Source organism: Camellia sinensis, chromosome 13, assembly GCF_055761805.1.
Source record: "Camellia sinensis isolate YWXY chromosome 13, ASM5576180v1, whole genome shotgun sequence".
Classification (NCBI taxonomy): domain Eukaryota; kingdom Viridiplantae; phylum Streptophyta; class Magnoliopsida; order Ericales; family Theaceae; genus Camellia; species Camellia sinensis.
In genome coordinates this window covers 88,996,434-89,023,473 of record NC_138973.1, presented here as the reverse complement: position 1 = coordinate 89,023,473, position 27,040 = coordinate 88,996,434, and the positions used below count along the sequence as shown (strand labels likewise).

Genomic DNA, 27,040 nt, shown 5'->3' with positions numbered 1-27,040 from the left:
TGGATACTGCTTAGTTGTTATACATGCATGCATTGACTCGCAAGTCTATATTTTGTTCTGTGTTTTGTTGTAATCTTTTTGTTGCCTTGCCATTATTGGAAGTTGGAACTTATTTAACCAAAAATAGAGCATGTGAAGAACTAATATAGTGCAGCCCCATGGCTCCTCCTTAACCCATTTCGATAATTTAATCTATTAAATATATATATGTATATATATATTTAAATAAAATAAGTTAAATTAATCTAATAATTACAACCATTAATAAAGATAAATGACAAGTATGATTATAAAATATGCTATTTATTTTTTTAAACATAGTTATGGTGAAATTAAATTGACTATATTATTAATTGATTTAAGAAAAAAAATTTAATGCGAAACATTCTCTCTTAAGGAAAAATGTTTGTTCATGTTCAATTGTAAAGAATCTGTATATTGTAAAAGAGAAACTAAGAGGCCTCCATTTTTTCATCCATTGAAGTTATGGAATGGTTTCTGTTTGTTTATGAGGGTCCTGTAGTTTATGGAAGTTAAAAAAGCAAAGGAGAAGTGCCTATTATTTAGAACAACAATTAAATGTTTCAAAATCGTGGTCAATCTTACACCTGTTTACTGTGTTCCTTGTGCTATTCTAGTTTGGGTTTGTTTAAGCCAAGCATGCATTGCTCAAGCTCGGTTCAATTATTAAACAAAGTTTAAAAGTTTAATTCAAGTTCTTCATTCAACAAATAAACTACACTTAAACAAATTTAAAAAAAATCAAGCTCGAGTTGCGTTGATCATTCTGTATTGAAATGAAGTTATCTCAATGAAAAGTATATCATGAGAAACATCCATCACATAGGTGGCAGACAGAAATGACCAAAAGATTTGAAGGACAACGAAAAATGGCAGCAAGAAAACAGAAAAACATTAATGTTCCGCATTTATACACTTGCTTGCAAATTCTTATATGTTATCTATATGCCTAGAGATGCTCCATTCTTTAAATTATTTGTAATTCTAAATGGTTTTTGTCCGGTAATTTATTTTGATTGATGGATGAGAATATCAATGAATTTGACGATGAGAGTAATGATGAGCTTCAATTGTACGTAGTATTGCAAGTTGTAATGCAAGAGCTATTTGCCTTATGCACTGTAGCTTCTGTTGTCATTCAAGTTATCTTGAAGAAATATTTATCTAAGTATCCATGTAATCTTATTAGAGGACCCAATCGGTTGCAAGAACAAATGGACCATATTAACCGTTTAGTGAGAAAAAGTGACAAAACATGCATTGAACAACTCCGTAAGGATCGTCATTCTTTTATAACTTTGTGCAATATGATTCATATAATTGGTGGGTTAGGACCTTCAAAACATGTCACTTTAGGAGAGAAGGTGGCCTTCTTCCTCTTCATTTTGGCACAATACTTGAAAATACGAAATGTTAAGTTCAATTTCTATAGATCTTGACAGACTGTCAATCGATATGTCAATGATGTCTTAAAGGCTGTGTTACGCCTGCAAGCCAACTTACTTAGCACACCAAATCCTATTACCGAAGCAAACACAAATCCACGGTGGAATTGCTTCCAGGTAAATATATTGTCCACAAATTTGGTAACTTTACATTACTTTTTTCTTTTCTTTTCTTTTTTTCTCTATTTTACCCAAAACAAAAAATCATAACTGTTATAACATCTATTCAACTGGTTTGTTTAGAATTATCTTGGAGCACTTGATGGCATCTATATTAGAGTTCGTGTACCCGTGATTCATCAAGCAAGGTATATGACAAGAAAGGGAGATATTGCTACTAATGTTATAGGAGTTTGCTCCCAACAAATGAATTTTATATATGTGTTGCGGGGTGGGAAGGTTCAGCGGCTGACTCTAGGGTTTTAAGAGATGCGATCAATCGGCCTAATGGCCTAAGGATTCCAAATGGTAATTTCAAGATACTTAATTCTTCCTAAGTTCATGTATAATAATTGAGTTTAATGCATAACATTCCACACACAAGTTACTACTACCTAGTGGAAGTGGGCCATATAAATGGGCAAGGATTCTTAGCACCTTACCGTGGTCAATGATACCATGTGTTTGTTTAGAGAGAAGGGACAACACCAAGTAATTACCTAGAATTTTTCAATATGAAACAAGCACAAGCCAGGAATGTCATAGAAAGGTGTTTTGGATTGTTGAAAATGAGCTGGGCAATACTTCACAGTGCATCATACTACCCCATTAGAACCCAAAATCGTATTATCACAGCATGTTACTTGTTACACAACTTCATTCGAAAAGAGATGGCAGTTGACCCTATAGAGGATGACGATGATGACGAAGAAAATCAACCGCCAATGGGAGATGATTTCATTAATATTGTTGAGACATCTAATGAATGGACTGTGTGGCGGGATACACTCGTAATGCAATTGTACAATGATTAGTTGGCTAGTGGGGGGGCTGGATGAGAATAGTTTAGTGTTTATTTTCATTACTATTGTGCTCTACTTTGATTTGTTGTTAAACCATTTAAATTTGTAATGTGACATTGCTATGTATTTTTATTAATATCTGGCAATGTGGATGTTGAAAATGTATTTTTATTAATATCTGACAATTTATTTTTTGAGTTATTAATGATTTATTGTAATACGTATGAAATGTTGAATGATTACTTTAGACATGGATAATGAGGTATCTAGTTCTCATAAGAAAAAGAATGACAAGATTGATTCATCAAAACAAATGCGAATTTGGCGCCCACATGAAGAACATGCTCTAATTTCAGCATGGGTGTCCATTGTTAATGAAGGAATGAAAGTTGACAATGCTTTCAAGGTGGACTATCTTGCGAGACTGGAAACTAAATTGGCAGATATCTTACTCGTGACAAACTTACATGGTTGTCCCCATATTGAATCAAAAATTAAACTATGGAAGAAGCACTATAATTCTGTATCCGGTATGCTTGCTACTAGTGGGTTTGGATAGAATGACACCGAAAAAATCGATGTAGAGAGTGATAGTGTATGGGAGGCATATGTTCGGGTAAAGTTACCACGATGTAGATACTTTTTATTTTTTTTTTAATTGCTACATGTTTATGTAACTACTTTTGAAATACACTTTCCTATATTAACTAGGATTAGTTGGTCATTGCAGAGGGACACCGATGCAAAACACCTGAGGAACAAAACTTTCCCATATTTCAATGAATGGATTCAAATATTTTGCAAGGACCAAGCTACAGGAGAGTTTGCTGAAGGGCCTACTGATGCAGTTGAGACTATGAATGCTAAAGAAGATGTGTTGTTGCACGGCCTTGCAGATAATGATACTTTTCTTGAACTAATGAGAGTAAATAGTCACACTGGTGAATGAATGGATTGTTCAAACTCAGCAACTCAGTGGGCTTGTGAGAGCTCTACCAAAAAGAAAGACAAGAAAAGATCTAGATCTGATGATGATGTAGTTGAAGAGTTGTTTATGTTTGCTGACAAGTTGGTGGATGTCATGGGTAAAACTAATGAGAAGCTGGAATTCATTGGAAAAAGGATGGGGTATTCACATGATGTCACATCAAAACAGGCATCATTAAATGATGAACTTACAAAGTTTCCAATTACTATAGATGAAAGGCTAAATGCTTGCGAAATCAAATCCCATGATGTCCAAAAGCTTGACATGTTCTTCAGCCTGACACGTGATGATGGGCTGAGGTGGGTAATGAGGTTGTTAAGTAGGAATGCTCCATAACAAACTTGTGGCATGTGATGGGAATATTTGGTTTTTGGGTTATGCTCCATAGACTTAATTGCTGCTTTTTCTATTCGTCAAGCACCGTATTTTGTGGGTTAAAATGTTATATCATGATTTGGTGCCTCTAACTCATCTAGTCATGGGGATGCTGTTGTTTTTGTTGTTGAAGGCTGCTAGTTATAGAAACAAATATTTGTACCTGCTGACATCCTTATGAACATATACGACCTTCATGTTGGTTGTTGTTTTTATTTTGTTTGTTATACACAATTATCTGGATGATTGTTAATTGATGTGTTGTGTGGATTTGTTGGTGTCAATATGAAGCGTTGGTGTGTCGTGTATTGTTGCTGGTGTGTTGGAACAAATAATTTTTTTGTGTTGAATAAAAATTAAAAGGGATATGGTCTTATTTATATTGAAAAAATGTGACCATTAAAAAATATAAAATATTGAAAAAATGTATATTTCAAATATTGAAAAAATTAAATAATTAATTGTAATCCACTAATCAATTATAAATAAAGACTAAATTTAAAGACAAATTTAATATCGTTATTAATTAGTAAACAATTGAAAAATGATAAAATAATTTTTTATTTATTTATCTTTATCCAATCCATCCAACCAAATATTAGATTGATCAAATCTAACCCAATAATCTAAGAGATAAATAATTCCAAAATTCAAGTCGAATAAATTTTAATCCCCTTGTCCACTCCTTCAATCAAACAAACCTCTTTATTGTGGGTGTTGGTGTACTGTGGGGTGTGGATTACCAGCGGAGTAGTGCGAGTTCGGTACCGATTTCGAGAAGTGCAAGCCCTGGTTGATCCATTACGCCCCTCATCTCTACCCCGATCTTCTCAAAGGTCTTCATTTCATTCCTCGAATCGATTTCTATCTAATGCAATTTCATATTCAATTTTTGCTTTATTTATTTTTTATATTTGGGTATGTTTCAGAGGCGAATGCAAAGGAAGCTGATCAAGTCTCCGATCAATTCCAATCCGCTTCAATCTCCGACGCAACTGCCTCTTCTGGTAATTCAATTTCTGGGTTTTATATATTAGGTCGATAGATTTTGATGAATGAGGAAGATTTTTTGAATTTGAAAACCATTTATTTAGCTGTTATTTACGGGATGTGGAGTTTTAAATTAACCGAATTATGGTTTTGGGGAAGAAAAAAAAAGTGTGAGCAATTAACAATTTTATGGGCATTTTCAACAAAAGCAAAAGAAAAAAAAAATGATGAAGTTTTGGAAAACATTCACACATGTACACTTTATATAATAACGGTGGTGGTGCAAATGTGAATTGTTTGCAATTTTGCATTTAAATTTTTGGATGGTTTGATGATTGAGGGGCAGTTTTATGAATGGGAAAAATTGTTTAGCAGTAATTGGATGTGGCAGTTACTAGATTTTTTTTATTTTTTTATTTTTTTTATTTTTTTTATTTTTTTCAAAAGATTGGATGGCAGTTACTAGATGAGAAGGGTGTTCTTGAAAAAAAAAAAGCGTGACAGCATTGGCGCCAATATTAGCAGTGGGTGCAAACATTTACGTTGTGTTTGGTTGGGAATTTGAGAAGGGATTTAGAAAGGAAATAGAAAAAATTAGGTAGAATGTGAATAAAATATTCTTACATTTCACTTAGTTTCACACGCCTTTTCTCTTTCCTTTTCTAAATCCCTTCCCAAATCTTCTCACCAAACATAGCATTAATGCTCCCTTTTGCTTTCTTCTTCTACTAGCTTATCACCCGTGCTATGCACAGAATAATTATAGATATTTATATTTGTTTTAGATTTTTTTTAATAGATAAATTATGCTTTTAAGATTTTTTATAAAAATAATTTAACAATTTTATCACTAATCATAGTGTATGGAAAAAGTTGAAAACAGTACTGCAGTAACTATACACCAATTATATCTATAATTATTTGTATGAAGAAATTTTAAATGCTGATCAGGGGATTGTATTAATAAATGCAGGTATGTGGAAAGACATGTGGATTGAAAAAAGTTAATAAATGCTAATCAAGAGATTTTGACCAAATCAATAAATGCTAAGTTTTTTTTTTTAATAAAAAATTTAGAAAATTCAGATTGAGATATTAAAACTCTCACAGGTCTTGGGGGTTAAAAATCCCCTTTTGCTTAATATATAGTATAGATATAGATATAGATAATATAATATAGATAGATAGATGTGTTGAAATTTTTGAAAAATTATGATTATGCTGGTCTTTAATGCATTAAAGTTTAATTGTGAGGGGGTTTTGACCAAATCTCCCAAAAGACATGGGGATTGAGAGAAATTAATAAATGCTGAGATTTTTTTTTTTAAATCAAAAAAATTAGAAAATTAGGATTGGGATATTGGAACTCCCACAAACCTTGGAGGTTAAAAACCCCCTTTTGCTTAATATATAGTATAGATCCGCTATTGTTTTAAGGACCTGCAATATATTTTTAAGGGAGAATTACATCCTAGTGGGACAGGTTTTTTTTTTTTACACAAATATGGAGGGGTTGCACCCCACAGCATTTCACTTGTGTCCCATCACAGAATCACTTGTATCTTACATGTTTTTGTAATTTTTTTTACTTGTTCCCACTGTGCTGTAATTTTCCCTATTTTTAACATATCTAAAGTGAATGCAGGCTGGAGTTTTACTGTTAAACCCCTTGTTTTGTTTTTTTGTTGTTTTTTTAATGTTGGAGTTTCCAAGTTGGAGATGGGAAAGATACTATTAAAAAAATTTGAGGCATTAGAAATCTTTGCACATATTTCTTATGTTTTTTTGTTTTACATTAAGAAGTTAATTGTGCCTAATATGTGGAAAAGAAACATGATACAATAAATGATTTTGTCAATTATCAAATTTTGAACTAATTTCTTTTTTTTTTTCTTGTGTAGTCTTTGTCACATTGGTTTCCTCTGTTGTGTTTAAAAATGAATATATTGTCAAGTTTACTATAATCCTTAATGACAGAGATATGCATTGAATTCTTTTCACAATACCTTGGTTTGTCAGTTCTAATTAATGTGGCTCCTTTGTTTGACGACTTAAAAAATCAATTTGCACAAAGTGTATGTTTATTTTTGTCATATTCCTTTTAGGATTCTTCTAGATTGTAGATACTGCTTGCAAGCACAAACTATAATCAATTTTCACCACCCCAAAATCCCACTCGTTTGGTTGCAGGTGGTTCAACTTCTAAGCAAGAAGTAAAACACCTTCCTGGTGGGAAGATAAAAAAGAAGGTAAGAGGCTGTTTCTCTCCGCCATTCGAAGTGTATAAATTGCTTCTTCAGGATAACATTGTTCTCATAACATTAAGAGCTTCCCAGAATGATTTCTTTGTTTTCACACTAGAGTAGTGGGCAATATTCCGTTGATTTGTCTGCTCAATGCTGTAAATCTAATATCCTTGATTGAATGGTGAATTATTAGCTTACATGGATGCCTTGTTTGTGAAGGAAGAACATAGGCTAATTAAAGCAACTTTTCTGATGCCTAAAATTCAAACCACAGATCAAGAATGAAGCTCTAGGATAAAAACTATTGCTCTTCCTCATATTGGATTTTCAACAAATGAGGGAATCCAAAACTTATTGTTCCTTGAGAAAAACCTTTGGTCTAGAGTGGCGTCTTATGAAATCAACAAGAGTTTTTGATGTATTTTAAAAATACACCTTATAAAGTTCTTTGTCTGTTTAGAAGTATATACCAGTCATAATAGATTATTGTTGGGGACTGGGGAGCATTTTCAATGGTGTCAAAATTGCGTGAGAAGCCTATGTAAGTCAGTAAAATATGGGTGTTTTGGAATTGATGGGCTCCATGAATTAAAAATGAGCCTTTTGTTTTCTGTCCTGAACTTTTGTGGTATTGGATATTGAAGGAATAGGCCTTCTAACCTTTCAGTGGATTCTAAGTCCATTTCTTTTTCTTTTAGCTATCAATATTCTCTTCCTCTGCATGTCTCATTCCTCACATCCATTTATAGCTCGTATCCACGACAATTCCTGATTTTTACTTTAAAGCCTATAAATTTACTCATAAGTCCTAGTTGGCCAGCAAGGTTCTGAAAAGCGGTTGCAGTCGCCGTAACGGTGGCGGTGGCGCGGTTGCGGTTGCGGTTGCGGTTGCGGAGTGTAAAGGCCGTAACATAATGGCTGCGGTAACCGGAACCGTAAATTTTTTTATTTTTCGCACAATTTGAAAAAAACTTACCGATATGCATATTTTTTTTCCATGATCATATTTATTGGGTTTAAAATAAATATTGATCAATTTTAGTAAATTTTTAAGTATGATTCAATATATTTAATATTTTTAAATCACTATTAATTGAGTTTTTTACATTTTATTTTAATAATTAATGACTTTATATTATATAAAAAATCAATCACTAACTATTATATATAAGATAAACAATGACAAAAGTAAGGGAATAAATAAGAGCCTAAATATATATATGTATATATATACATATTTTAACCAAACCAAATAGATAATGACCACACTTATTATTATTATTGTTATTATTATTATTATTATTATTATTATTATTTTCAAACAATATATAGATGGACACACACAAACAAAATGGTTGAATGATAGCAGCTGAATAGAATAGCATAAGTCTTACAATTTCAACAAATCAATAACATGTTTTTCATCTTCCCTCTTCTCTCTCTCTATCTCTTGCTCCTCCATCTTCTCTCTATCCCTCTTCCCCCATTTTTAGCTTCTTTTTTTTTTTTTTTTGTGTTTTTTTCAAAAGAAGCAGTTCGGAACCATTACGTAACGGTGCGTAACAGGCCGCTACAGTTGTTATTGCACCGTTACGACTGCTACAGCAGCTGTTACGGTCGACACACTTGTGAATCTCAATCACACTGCAAAAGCGGCCGTAACGGGTGGCGGTAACCTATGAAGCACAGACACGGACACGGACACGGACACGAATACGGACACGGGACACGACAATTTCTAAAAAATGGGGACACGGACATAACAGGGGACACGGCGATTTTTTTTTTTTATATATATATTTTTATGTGTTATGTAGATTCGTATTACATTCATTCTAAATCAAAATTAACAAACACTAATATAGTACCATTAATTCAATAAATATAAGAGGCAAAAGATTCAACATCCAACATCCAACAATAAATATAAGGGGAAAACATCCAACATCTAACATCCAACAATATTCTTCACAAAAACACTAAATAAGAGACAAAGAAGAAGAAAAAAAAGAAAAAGAAAAAAAAGAAGTAGGCCTTTCAAAACTTCAAGTAGATCAAATTTCTTGCACGTCTTCATCATCATTAGCATCACCACCTTTTTCTTCGTTTGCACCTCCATCATCTGTAAACAACACAACCTCCATTTCAGGTTCATCAAGTGACAAATTTGCAACCTCAAGCATTCCAACATCATCAAATGAATCAAATGTGTCGCCCGCAATATCCTATAACTTGGTCTCTCCTTCATGGTATTGTGGGGTTCTCCTTGATAAAAGACGGAGGTTGCTATGAACAAAAACCAAGTCCTCTGCACGTTGGGGTGTCATCTTGTTTCTTCTCATTGAATGGATAAAAGAGTATATACTCCAATTCCTCTCAGCACATGATGAAGAAGAAGGTTGCACAAGTAGCCTTAAAGCCAAAGATTGAAGAGTGGGTGCAGATGCACCATGAACAACCCACCAACTATGAGGATCCATATCACATCTATCTCCAATGGAATCAATGTCAGCAAATGGCCCCTCTTTTGTTGAGAACTTAGCATACTCCAAATTTGCTTTAGTGCGCTCCATTGGATCATCAAAGAACCTTTTCAAGCACTTTTTTCTCTCAAGACAAACCTCCTCATCCCTATGTGGGGGAACTCGGCTTGGATCCTTATGAAGCCACACATCACTATAATACCTAAAATGAAAAAAAAAGTACTACTTATTATGAATGTGAAAGAATAATATTAAACTTAAATTAATAAAAATAGGAAATTGTGTTTTAATCACCTTGGATTCAATGAGTGTGCCAAGCAATGAAGTGGTGTGTTGTTCTTGTTACACCGGTCTACAAGAATCTGATGTACTACATTATAGAATGTAGACTCATATTCTAGTCGCTTTCCTTCATGCTTATATATCACCATCTTCACTTTTTCTATCATTGTATCCCACATGTCATATACTAAGTGAAGAGAAGGTCTACGGTGTCACAAACTCTAATCATGTCATAAATAGGAGCAGTAAAGGAAAGTATGTAGTCAACTTGATCCCACCAAAAGTCATCCAATAACTTATCCTTCACAAACTTGGCCTTGCCAATATCATCATCATCCCTATAACAACTCCATTTGTCATTGATTACCATTGTTTGGAGACCTTGCTTTATCAACCTGACCCTCTTAAGCATGACAATGGAAGAAGCAAAGCGTGTCTCGGCAACTGAAAGAAGCTTCAAACTCACAAACTTATTGTACATTGCTAACCTCATGGAATGATTACAAATAAAATTCTTGATCATCATCACATCACCTACAATCTCACTAATCCAATTACACTCTTCAAATGCAACTGAATTATTTTCCACATTCTTGGCAGCACAAATATTCTTCGAGGCAAGATTGAGGGTGTGCACAACACAAGGAGTCCAAAAGATGTGAGGAAATTGTGCTTCAATTAGGTGCCCGGCTACCTTGCAATTTGCGGCATTATCTATAATGACTTGAACCACATTTTTAGGCCCAACCTCCATAATTACTTCCTTCATCAAGTTGGAAATAAAATATTTGTCCTTTGTTTTCCCTGAACAATCAACCGCTTTAAGAAACATAGGCCCACCTCCGGTAACAACCATAAAATTTATTAATGGCCTTCGTTGGGAATTACTCTATCCATCACTGACTATACTCACCCTTTTCTCTCTCCATGAGCCTCGAATAGGATCTAACAACCTATCAATGTTTATCCTTTCTTTTTGAAGCAATGTAGTTCTCAACATGTTATACCCAGGTGGTACATATCCTTGTATGTTGTTATTTGCAACAAAAGTAAATGCACTAACATAGTAAGGATTTCTTGCCAAATGAAATGGCAAGCCTGCTGAATAAAACATTCTAGCTATCTCACTATTTAGTCGTTCTCGAGCCCCAATGTTAAATGCTTTCATAACAGGGCTACTACTACTTCCACTCCCTAAAGCAGTTGACCTCTTCCTTTTTGATCCATATATCTCCTCTGGTTCATTAAAACATAAACCTAATGATGCACTTGAACTAGGAGGAGGCAATGGGACTTTCTTCAACCTAGAGTTTTTCAATTTCAACTCTGCTTCTGCAATTGCTCTCTCAAAATCAGCTTTATCCTTACTTGTTACTTTTGGACACACTTCTATCCCCTGATTTTTAATTTGTATCAAATGGGCTTTTACCCTAGTGTATGAACCTTTACGTGTAACCCTACAAAAGTTACATTGAAAAGTATAATTCCCCCCCTTTGCACCAGATTTTTCTAATCTTGTCACATATTTCCACAATGGCTTATCATCTTCAGCATCAAAAGCAGATGGTGTGTTATTGGCAGAATTTGAACTAGACATTTTTCCTATAAATTAACATTAACATTAGAAGGATAAATAAAAAAATAAAAATAACAAAAAAAGAGCTTAAATAGAATTTAAATAAAACAGAATTTAAATACAGTTGTATATATATACATATATATAAACATATAATTAAAAAAAAAAGTTCTTGCATATATATATATATATATAAACGTATGAACAAATAAAAATAAAAATAAAAATAAAAAAGAGTCTTACATATAATATATATCAAAATAAAAAAAAATAAAAAAAAAATCTTATTAATAAATATCAAAATAAAAAATAAATAAATAAAAGAGTCTATTACATATAACATATATAAACGTAAAAAAAAATAAAAAAAAATAAAAATCAGTCTCATCTCAGTCGAAAGCTGAGAGAGAGAGAGAGAGAGAGAGCGAAAGAGAAGGAGACAGAGGCGAAAGAGAAAGAGAGCGAGAGACGCAGAGAGAGGGGCTTACCTTCGAAGACGACTGGATCGACTGAAACAGAGACTGAGACGACTGGATCAGAGGTCTTCGATCGACGTCGGAGGGCTGCGACTGAGAGACAGAGCTTCTATCGACTTCAGAGGGCTTCAACTGAGAGAGAGGGCTTCGATTGAGAGAGAGAAGGTCTTTGCAGGTCTGATTTTACTCCTTTACTCCTCAGTTGTTCGATTAGGGCTTGCCCATTGTTTTTCTTTTTTTTTTTTTACTTTATAAATATTATACTTTGACCCCAAATAAATATAAAAAATTCAAAAACGAGCCCCGCCGTGTCCCATGGCGTGTCCAGAAATGGACACGCGTGTCCCCGCCGTGTCCCCTTCCAAAAAAATCATTAAATTAAAGGGACACGCCAGATGCATGTCCACGGCGTGTCCCCGTGTCCCCGGCGTGTTCGCGTGTCGGACACTGCTACGACATCAATTTTGGAGTGTCCATGCTTCATAGGCGGTAACCACCAAAACCGTTACGTAACGGTTGCGGCCGCTTTTTAAAACCCTAGTTAATTGATTGGATCATTGGAGGTAGCCTTGCTAGCTGCTTTAGTGCAGTCTGTTAATATGTGGTGTTAAAGTGAACCTGGTTTACATGTGTTACTGCATGGAGTAACCTAGTTGACTATTGTTGTAGGTAGAACTAGATTCTTGTTCATCACCTCTAGATATTGTGCTCTACCTCTCAAACATGTTCTCAATCTTTCTGAAAATACCCAAACACCATTACACAGCTATAGTGATTTTTTATTAGGCATCCATGAAACAGTAAGCTTCATGAGGAGCCATTTTTGCATCCTACGGGTTAGCAGACACCATACTAAACTCCTAGAAATGTGTCAGACAGGTGGCTAGAAGAAAAGAAGCATGGAAGGGACACGTGTATACTGGTGGATATAAACTCCAGTATACATAAAAAGTGACGTTATGATCTTCATTGAGCTTATCTTTACAGTTTTGCATGGGTTTATATAGTAACCTATGAAGCATGGACACTCCAAAATCGGTGCCGTGGCGGTATCCGACACGGGGACACACCGGGGACACGTACGGGACACGCCAGATGGTGTATCCCTTTAATTTAATGATTTTTTTTAGTAGGGGACACGGCGGGGACACACATATCCATATCGGGACACAACAGGGCTCACTTTTTTTTTTTTTGGCCTTTTATTTAGTGCTTCTGTGAAGAATATTGTTGGATGTTGAATGTTTTCCTCTTCTTGTCTGAGTTCTTATTATTGTTTATTATGACTTTTTTGTGAATGGATGATTTGTTAATTTGTTTAAATGTAGTGGTTATATTTAATGAACTAATGTTACTATGTTAGTATTTGTTAATTTTGATTTAGGATAAATGTGATATGAATCTACATAACAAATAAAAATATATAAAAAAATAAAAAACAATTCGCCGCGTCCCCCGTTGTGTCCTTGTCTCTATTTTTTAGAAATTGCCGTGTCCCGTGTCGGTGTCCATGTCCGTGTCCGTATCCGTGCTTCATAGATAGTAACTTATATAATTCAGTCCAACTTATGTATTTGTTGAATATAGAATGTACATGATTTTAATTATTGCCATGTACTTGTCATGTCACTGTTTTTAACACAGGATTTTAGCTTATCCTTACTTGTCATGGTTTGTGTGGGGCTAAATTCCTCACTGTAGAGAGCAAGATGACTGTATGAGCATCCAGATCCCTGCCAAAGAGCACAACTGATGAGAGCTGCCCAACCAAAGTTTTTCAGTATGAGGGGGCTCCAATGGTCAAGTTGGTGAAAAATGTTCTTGAATCGGAACATGGAATACGAATACAATAGTGGTGCTAGTGATTTTTCATCTCTTTCCTTCCCTCTCCCCTTTTATACAGTCTGGTGATATCATTTGAGGCTGATTTTCTTGTGGAATAGCTTTTTGTAAATAGTTCAGCCGCTATTCCAGTGTTGGCAGGCCTCTGCGTGGTGCTGCTCACTGCCTTGTCAATCAAATATGATCAGCAAGATGACTAGCTTTCTTGGTGACTTCAACTTCATCCCATCTCATACCTGATGTCCTTTGGTCAGGGTCTTGTGCTTATTGTGATGAGTTTAGTTGGCACACAATTCCCAATCACCAGTCCTTTTTGGCCAGGCCTCCTCTTGCTTTGCCATCTGGGCCTCCTTTTCTGGTCTTTTCCATCCTCGTAGGCCTGCCTCTAATCGCAGTTTGTCTCCTTACCACACCTTTAATTGTTAACCCAAGGTTTTGACATGTTCCTTACAACATCTGCTTCATGGTCTCGTCTCTAAGGTTTTTACATTTATTGTTTTTGACACTCTGTATGCCTAGAATAAGAATCTGGGTAAGAGTAATTATGTAGAGGTGCTAGGACTTTTGTTTATGTCCAATTGTAACTTATTTTTGCTTTGATTTCATTTTTGTAGGATAAACAAGAAGTAGTCATAGAAAAGGTGGTTCGGAACAGACGAAAATGCATCACCACTGTGAAAGGCGTGGACTTTTTGGTAAGAAATATGCTTGAATTAATTGTCGTGTTTTCTAAATTTTAGGTCATTAGACTGTTTTTCTTCCCCGTAGTATCAAGTATTATCTCAATTTGTGGAATAACATTTTAGGTGTAAAACTTAGTGAGGCTTCAAAGAAGCTTGGGAAGAAGTGTTAGTTGCAACTCACATGCATGCAAAGCAGAGAAGGATGGCGTACGACGACTTCCATCACAAGTGACGGAAGTCTGAGCTTGGCATCTCTCCCTTCTCTTCGCGTTGTTGCCATTGTAGACTCTCACCAACAAAGGGTAGAAATTTTGGTGGGTTTGTTTTCCTCTCTCTCTCTCTCTCTCTCTCTCTCTCTCGCTCTGTGTATAAATAGAAACGGGAGGGAGAGGATGAATTGTATCAGAAAATTGAGAGAGAAATTTGTGAGTTGAGTGAGAGTTTTATCTCATTCTCTGTTCTTGTATTTTGCTTAGTTTTAGTGAAATTCTCTTTTCTGCTCCGTGGACGTAGACATTGAGCCGAACCACGTAAAGTTTGTGTTCTCTGTGTGTTTGTTTTTTTATTAATTTTAGGTGTCCATAATATTAACAAGTGGTATCAGAGCTGCGTTGGGTGTTTTTTTCGAAAAACATAGTGTGTTCTCAAAAATTGTCCAGAATTCAAAGTGGTTGAAATCTACTTTTGATCACACTAGGTTGAAGGTCTTGACGACATGAGCACAGAGGTGAAAACTGCATCGAAAAAGGATGCCGGAGGAGTCCCCACGCGCATTGTGACGCCGTGATCATGCGCTTTGACACGCTACCACGTCTCCACGCGTTGTCTCCAGTTCGCCAGGCGTTGGCGTCACAACGACGACCGCTGACGTCGTCTGAGCCGAGCCGAGCCGAGCCGAGCCAAGCAGCTGACGCGACATTGACGTCAGGCGATCCAGAGAACTTTTCCTGTGCTTCTCAACCGCACCAAATTCTGCCGATTTGAACCGTTAAAAAGTTTTTGGCTAGATTTGAGCCATTTGAAGTCCGTTTTTGACAATCCAGCATTGCTTTCCAACTATTTGAAATATTTCGGACTCATCCGTATGGTCAGATTTTGCAAATCAGATTTCAAAAATTTGTAGTTTTTATTTTGGCAATCCAAAGTGCCTTTTCGATTAGTTTGACCAGTCCAGACTCAACACTGAAGCCTAATTTTCAAACAGAGATCATTTTCTGTAGAGACAAGTTTTGATGGAGGACACAACGTCGACTTTGGGATCCATGATAAAGCTGACTACTTCCAACTATGCAATCTGGAAGCCCGGAATGGAGGATGTCCTGTATTGCCGAGATTTGTTTGACCCTATTGTGCTTAATGGAGTCAAACCAATAACGAAAAACGACGAAGACTGGAAGCGAAAGAATCAAAAAACCATTGGCCAGATCAGACAATGGATCGATCTGGACAAAGTTTGAAAGCATGTACCAATCGAAGACTACTTGGAACAAAGCCCTCCTAATGAGAAGATTTGTAAATTTGAAGCTAAAAAGCGGTATCTCTGTTGCTGAACACACCAATGACTTTCAAAATCTGGTGAACCAACTGACAACTGTCAAAATGGGACTGGATGATGAGATGCAGTCCTTATTGCTGCTCAGTTCTTTGCTAAACAGTTGGGAGACGACGGTAGTGTTCCTCAGCAACTCAGCACCAAAAGGAAGACTGACCACGAACATGGTCACTGATGCTTTATTTAGTGAAGAGGCAAGAAAGAATGACATAGGTGGAGATCAATCCCATGCCCTCGTCACAGAAAATAGAGGTAGAGGTAGAGGTAAAGGCAGAGGCAAGGGAAAAAGCAAAAGCGAAGGACGTAGCAGGGGAAGATCTCAAGATAGGGGAAAGTCCAGAGAAGGTATGAGCTAGCCGAAGTTTAAGTGTTACCACTGTGGCCAGGAGGGTCACATAAAGAAATATTGATATGCCTTGAAGGGAGAACAAAAACGAGGCACTAGACAGTTAAAGACCGAAGATGGGAACACTACAGTTACTGTGTCAGAGGATATTGCATTATTCTTTGTTGAAGAAGAAGAATGCCTCCATATGTCAGACGACACCGAGTGGGTGGTAGATACAACAGCTTCCTATCACGCTACATCTCGGAAAGAGTTTTTCAGTACGTACCAAGCTGGAGATTTTGGTATAATGAAGATGGGTAACTCCGGTTTTTCAAAGATTACGGGAATCGGTGATGTTTGCATCCAAACCAAAGTTGGGTGGACGATGGTGTTGAAAGATGTCAGGCATGTTCCCGATTTACGCCTGAATCTTATCTCAGGGATAGCCTTAAATCGACAAGGCTATGAGAACTACTTCGGCAAAGGCATATGGAAGTTGAAAAAGGGATCTCTGGTGGTAGCTAGAGGACAGACAAGTGGCACACTATACAAGACTCATGTAGAGGTGAATTCAGATAGTCTCAACGTGGCAAAAGATGAGGCATCACCAAATTTGTGGCTTAAAAGACTGGGTCACATGAGTGAGAAAGGGTTGTAGATTCTGGCAAAGAAGTCTCTTATTACCTTTGCCAAAGATGCGAAATTGAATCATTGTGACAACTGCATGTTTGGGAAGCATCATAGAGTCGCTTTCCACTCATCATCCAGAAGACAATCAGAATTGTTAAGCAGAGTATACTCTGATGTATGCGGTCCCATAGAAGTGGAATCTTTAGGTGGCAGAAAATACTTCCCGACGTTTATTAATGATGCATCGTGGAAGGTATGGGTTTATGTCCTAAAGACCAAAGTTAAGGTGTTCTAACATTTTCAGACATTCCATGCTATGGTGGAAAGGGAGACCGGAATAAAGCTGAAGTGTCTTCGAACAGACAATGGAGGCGAGTACACGTCAAATGAGTTTGAAGCCTACTGTGCTACTAGTGGCATTCGGCATGAGAAGATTGTTCCTGGCACCCCACAACATAATGGTGTAGTCGAGAGAATGAACTGAACCATTGTGGAGAAGGTCAGATGTATGCTCAAAATGACAAAGCTGCCAAAGCCATTTTGGGGAGAAGCTGTTCGTGTTACTTGTTATTTGATCAACAGATCGCCATCAGTTCCACTAAATTTTGAGATTCCAGAAAATGTATGGTCTGGAAGGGAGATTTCTTACTCTCACTTGAGAGTGTTTGGGTGCAAAGTATTTGCACATGTCTCCAAGGAGCACAGACAGAAGCTAGATGATAAAGCTACTCCGTGAATCTTTATTGGCTATGGAAATAAAGAATTTGGATGTAGACTATGGGATCCGAAAAACAAGAAGGTCATTCGAAGCTGGGATGTGGTATTTCAAGAAAGCTAGACCTTAGAAGACTTTAGGCAACCAACCAAACCCAAAGTTAATGATGTTTCAGAAATTATTCCCAATCCTGCACCATCACAACATGCCACTGATGAAGAAGAGCTATCGCGGCATGCAACCAATGATGTAGAGTTGCAAGATGGTTTTCGAGAAGAAGTTTCAGAAGAAGAGGGTGTTGAGCAGGGGGAGCCACAATCCCCTCCGCCAGAAACTGTTGGTCCACAGTTACGAAGATCAACTAGAGAGTCTAAGCCGTCATCAAAATACCCTGCTTTTAAGTATATTTTGCTTACTAATGAGGGGGAGCCAGAAAGTTTTCAAGAAGCTCAGAATCATAAGGAGAAGAGTAGCTGGTAGCAAGCTATGCAAGAAGAGATATAGTCCTTGTAGAAAGATCAGACTTATGATTTGGTAAAACTTCCCCAAGGTCAAAAAGCACTGAAGAACAAATGGGTGTTCAAGTTGAAGAAAGATGGCAACAGAAGGCTAGTCAAGTATAAGGCTCGATTGGCTGTCAAAAGTTTTGGGTAGAGGAAAGGTATTGATTTTGATGAAATCTTCTCACCAGGTGTGAAAATGACAAACATTCGAGTAGTTTTGGGACTAGCGGCCAGTTTGAATTTAGAACTTGAACAAATGGATGTGAAGACGGCATTTCTCAATGGTGATCTGTAGGAAGAAATTTACATGGAGCAACCAGAAGGCTTTGAAATAAAAGGGAAAAAAAACTTAGTTTGCAGATTGAAGAAGAGTCTATACGGCCTCAAACAAGTACCAAGACAGTGGTACAAGAAGTTTGACTCATTCATGGTGGGTCATGAGTACAAGAGAACTACTGCAGACCAGTGTGTCTGTTAGGAAATTTCTTGGTGGAAACTTCATCATACTCCTGCTCTACGTTGATGACATGTTAATTGTTGGACAAGATGCCACCGCAATCAAGTCACTGAAGAAGGAGTTATCACAGTCCTTTGACATGGACCTAGGCCCTGCACAGCAAATTTTGGACATGAAAATTATGCATGACAGGGAAGCCAAGAAGTTATGGTTGTCAGAGGAAAAGTACATTGAACGGATGATTGAGAAGTTCAACATGAAAGATGCCAAGCCTGTCAGTACTCCGCTGGCTAATCATTTCAAGCTAAGCAAGAGTTCTTGTCCCTCCTTTACGAAAGAAAGAGAAGAGATGGAGGCTATTCCCTACTCGTCCGTCGTAGGGAGTTTAATGTATGCAATGGTGTCCACCTGATCAGATATTGCTCATGCTGTTGGAGTTGTAAGCAAATTCCTTTCCAATCCAGGGAAAGAGCATTGGGAAGCAGTCAAGTGGATTCTGAGGTACCTTAAGGGTATAATCCAAAATATGTCTATGCTTAGAGGAGCAAAACCAATCTTGGAAGGCTATACGGATTCAGATATGGTGGGAGATCTTGATGGTAGAAAATCTACATCAGGAATTATGTTCACTTTCGCAGGGGGAGCTGTGTCTTGGCAGTCCAAGCTACAGAAGTGTGTTGCTTTATCCACAACCGAGGCAGAGTATATTGCCGCAGCGGAAGCTGGGAAAGAGATGTTGTGGTTGAAGCAATTTCCCCAAGAACTAGGACTAAAGCAAGAAAAGTTCACGGTACATTGTGATAGCTAGAGTGCCATAGACTTGAGCAAGAATCCTATGTACCACTCACGCATGAAGCACATTGATCTTCGGTATCATTAGATACGCAAAGTGATGGAAAAGCAGTTGTTGGAACTGATCAAGATCCATACAGAGAAGAATCTAGCTGACATGCTTACAAAGGTGGTCTTGAGAGACAAACTCGAAATTTGCAGACACATTGCTAGGATGGACTTCAAGTGAGAAGTCAGTCATGCATGTGGGTATGGAGGGGCAGAATTGTTAGTTCCAACTCACATGCATGCAAGGCAGAGAAGGATGGCGTACGATGACTTCCAGTGCAAGTGACGGAAGTCTGAGTTGGGCATCTCTCCCTTCTCTTCACGTTGTTGCCATTGCTGACTCTCACCAACAGAGGGTAGAAATTTTGGTGGTTTCTCTCTCTCTCTCTTTGTATATAAATAGAGACGGGAGGGAGATGATGAATTGTATCAGAAAATTGAGAGAGAAATCTTTGAGTTGAGTGAGTTTTTTCTCTTCCTCTGTTTTTGTATTTTGCTCAATTTTAGTGATTCTCTTTTCTGCTTCGTGGACATAGGCATTGGGCCGAACCATGTAAAGTTTGTGTTCTCTGTGTGTTTGTTGTTTATTAATTTTGGGTGTCCATAATCTTAACAAGAAGCTTCCTACTGGAGCCTCTGTTGTTAAGGTGTATTCAACATGGCAATTTCAAACCTCTTCTGCACATGATTTTTATACCACACACATCTATCCTCATCTAAATAAGAAAATATGTACACCTTTGTCATAAATATTTTTTTGAATGATGGTTTAGGGGCCAACTAAAAGGGAGCAAATTGATGTTCAAGGAGACATATCCTATGACATCGTGGAGTTCATTACGGATTCTTGGCCTGATGTAAGTTATCATTCACATCTTCTCTCTTTATCATCACGTTTTTGGTTTAGACAATATTTTCATTTGGGAAAATTTTCAGGTGGGTCGGGAATTTAAACATGGCGTGTCTGTTTAATTTTTAATGGCCATGTGTTCAAGTTGTTCCTATTTTTCCTCAAAAATGATGCATGCCCCCCATATTGTTGGGTAGGCATATGACCATGTGGTGTTTCCGATAATCATTTCTAGGTTTGTGAGACCGGCACGTCATATTGGCCTCTTTTATGAAATGGTGGGGTAAGTTTTAAACCCGAAATCAAAGTCTAAGATCCATTTATGCTTTGTTTCTACCGTTGCACTATTGAGTATTCTCTTCCAATGTCTAGGTTTGACCTGAATTCTAAGTTTTTACTGCAAAAATCAATTTTGAACTTCGGAAAATTGCAACACAATTGCCACTTATGGTTCTCTAACATGGACCTGTTCAAAATTAAAATCTGCATTTGATTGCAGTTGAGCCTCTCTCTCTCTCTCTTTGTGGGTTACTTCAGTCGTTTTCCCTTGTGTTTTTTTTCAGGTGCAGAAGCTGCAATTTTTTTTTTATTGAAGATGGAAAGAAAGTTCCGGCATGATGAATTTAATTTGGAAAATTTTCTGTAGGCGGTGTTTTATTCATTAATTTAGAAAGAGTTTTGGAAAGGGAAAAGTTTTGTGAAATATAATTATATTTATATTTTCTTTTTCCTTTTCTTTTTCCTTTTTCTTTTTCTTTTTCTTTTTAAATCGTTACTCAAATTCATGAATCAAACGCATCATTAATGTTATGCTCTTCTCTGCTTTTGTTACTCAAATTAATATATGAGATTATAGTTAATGTGTGGTTCGGATTTTGTCAGTGCTGCTATGCATGGTTTTGTTTTTGATTTCCGTCTGGATTTACATATGCTTTGGAATCAAAGAAATATATTCGTAATTTTGAACACAACTTTAACATGCTCAGAAAGAAACGGCCAAAAAAAAAAAAAAAGTCACTATAGGATGCATGGCCCTCCACTTGTCGTAGGGCCCACACCACACCCTCGTGTCTGTTCTGCTACTTTTTTTTTTTTTTTTTCTGTGTTTTTTTTTAATTTTTCAAAATTTCTCTTTTAAACTTTCAGAAATGTTTAGGACCCTTTTTTTTGGGATTTTAGGACCTCTAATTTGATCTTGGCCCTTGATGTGTGTGTGTGTGGGGTCTAGTTATGTATGTGTGAGTCTCACATTATGAGTGGTTGGAATGAGAGTGGGAGTTGTGAGAATCATATGTGTGGGGATCTTTATCGTAATTGTTAAACTTTTTACAAGCCAGAGGTTTATTTGTGTTTGGTTTATCAGCTTGGTGAAGTGTGTCTACATAATTTTCGAGTTTTGAACCTTGGGAAGTGAAATTTTATCCTAATTTAGGCTAAAATTTATAAAAAGATAAAATAAGTTAAAATAGTTAATGGTAAAATGTCACATCAAATCTATAATAACTTCTTTTTTTTTTCTTACAAACATCTCATCTAACTATAAAAAAATTTATTCACCTTTTCAAATACAAAAATTTTAACTTACTAAAATAGTTAAAAATTAAAACAACTTACTAAAATAGCAATTTTCTAAACACTCACAATGTAGTATAAATATGGGTTCGGGGTGTCACATTCAACTTTAAATAAATATTTTTTTTTCTTCTTTTTATTTATTTATTTATTTGCGATGATGTTAGTGTTTTATCTCTAGCTGAAACTATTATGGGAACTTGTTGAAGTTAGAAATGTGATGGATGATACAAGAGTTCCAAGAAGTTGTAGTTAAGAAAGCTCACCCCCATGAGACCTGTGGCAGGAAAATACAAACAGATAGGGCCCAAGAACTAAGCTCTTGATGGCCAGCCCAATGCGGGGGAAAAGGGGCCCAACAAACGGCGCTATGCCCGACTAGTTCTCATCAGGTGGGGGTATGAAGGACAAATCCACCAAGCCACCTCCCGGAGGTTGGAAGAAGAGTAACAAGTCCCCCAAATCTGCTAATATTTGACAGCGGCAGGATACTTCTGACGAACCTTCCCAAGTAATTGATTTGATTGTTGGAGAGAGTAATTGATTTGATTGCCAGAGTATCCTACTATCATTGATGGGGCAATTCTAACAATGTCATTAATGGGCAACTCTAACGTACCTTGTTAAGTAATTGATTTGATCGTCGAATTGCTCTTCAACTCATACATTGACAAGACAGCTCCAATGAGTTTGGGTTCTTTCTTGAGACATCATCATCTCAGGCTGTGTTTAGATTATAGATTTAGGGTTAAGATTTGAAAAAGAAAAAAAAAAATTGTGAGATAAATGTGAATGAAATATAAGGTTTTTTTTTTTTTTTTTTTTTCTTCCTTTTAAAATACCTACTTCAATTTATAATCCAAATACAATATGTTACTTTCTATATGGAGCAAGAATTTTTTTTTCCGAGCACAAGACCATATTTCAATCTAAAGTTAAAGTTAAAGGATGCAAATCCCTTGAAACTTCGATGTTATGTTGGACATGTATTTGGTAGGGATGGCAATATGAACCCGACCCGACGAGGACCCAAACCGCCCTGGCTCGATAAATAGGTTTTCCCCCGAAAATTATTTCCAATAGGGCTGGGACTGGTATTAAAAAATACATCCCTGATAATTTTTAGGCCGGGGACGGGGATAAATTTCTCGGCCCTTACCCCGGCCCCGGCCCCGGCCCCGGCCTGACATTTTCCCGAAGGATCGCCGCGTATATAGTACTTATATGTTTAGTTGTATTATATTTATATATCTATTTAGTTGTATTCTATTTATATAACTCTCACTCTTTGACTCATATACATCTCTCTGACTCTCATCTCAACTCTCTCCCCTACTCTCTCAACTCTCTCACTCTCTTATTCTTCTCTCTCTGGCAACTCTTTCACTCTAACAGTAACCGACGGCGACATCACCACCACCGCTAACCCCGACCCCCCTCTTTCTCCACTTCGTCTCTCTCTCTCTGTCTATTTCTTATGGCCACCACCACCGCCACCGCCACCGCCGCAGAAAGTCTATCTCTTTGTCATCACCACCGAACCCACCGCCACAGCCAGCCACTGTCGATCTCATGCCTGGTCACTGGCGTCGCTCAGATCTGAGCCAGACGATGGAGGTGTACGCAGATTTGTTATCTCTCTCTCTCTCTCTCCCTCCCTCCCTCTGTGTGTATATGTGATCTGATCTGTATGTAAGGATGGCTATATGTGTGTGTGTGAGATATGATCTGTGTATGTGTGTGTGATTTGATCTGTGTGTAGTATACTCATACTGATGATCTGTGTGTGTCCACTGTGATTAATTTTTTTTTTTAAATCTAAATATGTATTTGTTGATGATGATGAAACATAGGGATATATATTGATTTGTTGTTCTTGTGTTGAAGCTCGGGGATTTTTCGAGGTCGAGAAAACCCGATCCCCGTTAGGGGACGGGGACGGAGGGGTGATGGGTTCCCCTACCGGGGATTGGGGATTGGGGACGGGGACGGGGATTTTTTAGCCTTCGAGGATCGGGGACGGGGAGGGTAGTCCCCAGTCCCGCCCCGCCCCGCCCCGCCCCGTTGCCATTCCTAGTATTTGGGGAGAATACGTGAATGGAAAGGTTTTTTTTTTTAATAATTTTTTTTAACTTTATTGAGTTTTCTCTTCCATTGTGTTCAAATTTTGAATTTTAGGTTCGAGTCAGGCAAAGGAAAAGGAACAGGAAAATAATAAAAAATTACTTTTTATTTTTTTCATTCTTTTATTTTAATTTGTTATTCTAAGGCTTAAATTAATGTTAAAAGCACAAAAATTAAATGATGCTTTGGAAGCCCATCATCAGTTTTTGTGTGTACTTCAAGAACCTTCAAGAACTACTGTGGAGACATAATTTTTGAATGACAACACGTGGCCGAGGTGTCACCGAAATGCCAGTCGAGGTGCCACATGTCCTAGTCATGACACCGAGATCATCTCGGCTAGGCCGAGGTTATCTGCGAAGATATCAGAATCCGGGATAAGAGGATAAGGGACAAGAGTCCTAGAATGAGAGAGGATTTCAGTTTGGGTAAAGATAAGACTCTTAGAGAGTTTATCCCAATCTTACTGGGAGTCCAAGATTAGTAGTAATCCTAAGTCCATTGAAGCTAGGCTTCTATTGGGACTAGGTTTGTGTTGGCTATAAAAGAGAGGCACCCTCATGGGTCTAAGGTATGCTTTTTTATGTTCTGAATAGTGAGTTAAGCTCTTTTGCTATCTTTGAGAGATAACTGACTTGATCGTCGGAATGCCCTCGGGTGGACGAACCACCGCCAGAATCTCTTCTTTTTGTGACAGGTCGTTTGGGCTTAATCTATTCTGCCAGTGTTCCTCAACTGAGTTCTTGATTGGCAATGTGGTCGGAAATTGACACACACAATTTGGTGCCGCTTGTGGGAAAGAAAGGAGAATAGATGGCTAACAACGGACAAAAAGAGAAGGTTGGGGACGACACCCCTACTGGGAGTGAGAAACACATTGACCTTGACGTCGAAGAAGACAACTGCAACGAAGAGACTCGTGATAAGAATCACGGAGAAAAGGACGTCAGCCAAGAGGGCGGCGTACCGAAGAAATCAGACCAGTGTGGGTATTATAACGAGGACGACCTCCAAGTATAGAAATATAAATGCCTGCAGAGGGACGACGAGATGAAGGGAATGGCGAACAAATTGGCGAACCTGCAAACGGTCGTCAATTTCATGATGCAGAACAACGTCATGCAGTCACCGTTCCCTTTACAAGATATGCCGATTCCAGCGGCCAAGAAAGATGCCCAGAAATGCGGGCAGAACACAGTTCCTGCAGTCCCTCAGCACGACAGGGCAAAGGGGCATTCTCACCGGCCTTCACGGGAGGTCAGACATGGAGAATGATGCTTGGGAGTTGGAATTTTCAAGCCAAGATCGGTTTAACACTTGTTGAAATTTTAAAAATTTATAAGTTGAAGTTAAATCGAGGTCATGTTTAACACTTGTTGAAATTTTAAGGAAAATTTACAAGTTGAAGTTAAACCGATGTCATATTTAACACTTGTTGAAATTTTAAAAATTTACAAGTTGAAGTTAAACCGAAAACATGTTTAACACTTGTTAAAATTTTAAGAAAAATTTACAAGTTGAAGTTAAACCGAGATCATATTTAACACTTGTTGAAATTTTACGAAAAATTTACAAGCTGAACTTAAACCAGGGTCATGATTAAAGGAAGAAATGATATAAGTTTCATCACCTCAGGATGCCGAGGCAATAGAACCTAGGGAACAGTTGTGGAGACATAATTTTTGAATGACAACACGTAGCCGAGGTGTCACCGAAGTGCCAGCCCAGGTGCCACATGTCCTAATCATGACACCGAGATCATCTCAGCTAGGCCGAGGTTATCTGCGAAGATACCGAAATCCAAGATAAGCGGATAAGGGACAAGAGTCTTAGAATGAGAGAGGACTTCAGTTTGGATAAAGATAAGACTCTTAGAGAGTTTATCCCAATCCTACCGGGAGTCCAAGATTAGCAATAATCCTAAGTCCATTGAAGCTAGGCTTCTATTGGAACTAGATTTGTGTTGTCTATAAAAGAGAAGCACCCTCATGGGTCTAAGGTATGCTTTTTTATGTTCTGAATAATGAGTTAAGCTCTTTTGCTATCTTTGAGAGATAACTGACTTGATCGTCGGAGTGCCCCCGGGTGGACGAACCATCGCCGGAATCTCTTCTTTTTGTGACAGGTCGTTCGGCCTTAATCTATTCTGCCAGTGTTCTCTAGCTGAGTACTTGATTAGTAGTGTGGTCAGAAATTGACACACACAACTACTATGTAAATTATAGTTTTGCTAGATATTTAGAAAGACTGCTTAAATGTATAGACAAAATTGGGTATAATCAACAACACACTAACTTTAAAAGGAGACTACATTTTATTTTCTTAATAAAATTGTTATTTAATTTTTTGGGTAACTAGAATTATTAGTTGAGGCTCCATTTGGTTTGGGGCTTTTTAGTCACTTTTTAGTTAATAAGGCAAATATATATATATATATATATACACACTTTTTTGAGAGCTTTTTTGATAAGTCTTCTTTTAAGAGTTTTATTCCATTCAATTCATATTCTTTTTAACTATTTCATTAGATCCTATTTGAGGTAAGAAGACCAAAACACTCTCAATCTCTCATGCCCCCTATTAATGTTGATTGTTATTATGTGTTGGTAGTTCCTATACATCAGGATGTTAACTGTCATTATATTCATATTAATTTGAAATGAATTTTTGTCATTGTGTTGTCAATTATATGGTGTGAATATTCACATCATGTAATTGAAATGAATATTTACATCATTATATTCACATTAATTTAAAATGAATTTTTCTCATTGTGTGTGTCAATTACATGATATGGATATTCATATTAAAACATATGAATGTGAACGTTCATATCACTACATGTTGTGAATAAGAATGTGCTGTCAATTAAAAATATAATATGTTGTGAACATTCACATCACTACATTAGATGAGAGAAAAATTTTCAGAAAAGTGTTGTGAACATTCACATCAGATGAGAGAGAATGCTCACATTATTTTTAATGTGTTGTCAATTAAAAATAAAAAGATTCACATGTTGTGAACATTCACATCAGATGAGAGAGAATGCTCATATTATTTTTAATGTATTGTCAGTTAAAATATATTCACATCAGAT

At 37.0% G+C, this 27,040-nt stretch overlaps 1 pseudogene across 1 annotated transcript; it reads left to right on the top strand.

The window, feature by feature from the left end:
- Positions 1–3,377: 3,377 nt before the first annotated feature.
- On the top strand, positions 3,378–20,493 carry LOC114266824 (uncharacterized; annotated as a pseudogene). The gene is made up of 6 exons (XR_014347910.1): positions 3,378–3,715; positions 4,524–4,627; positions 4,721–4,798; positions 6,972–7,030; positions 14,301–14,381; positions 20,168–20,493. The product of XR_014347910.1 is annotated as an uncharacterized LOC114266824 (transcript).
- Positions 20,494–27,040: the final 6,547 nt, after the last annotated feature.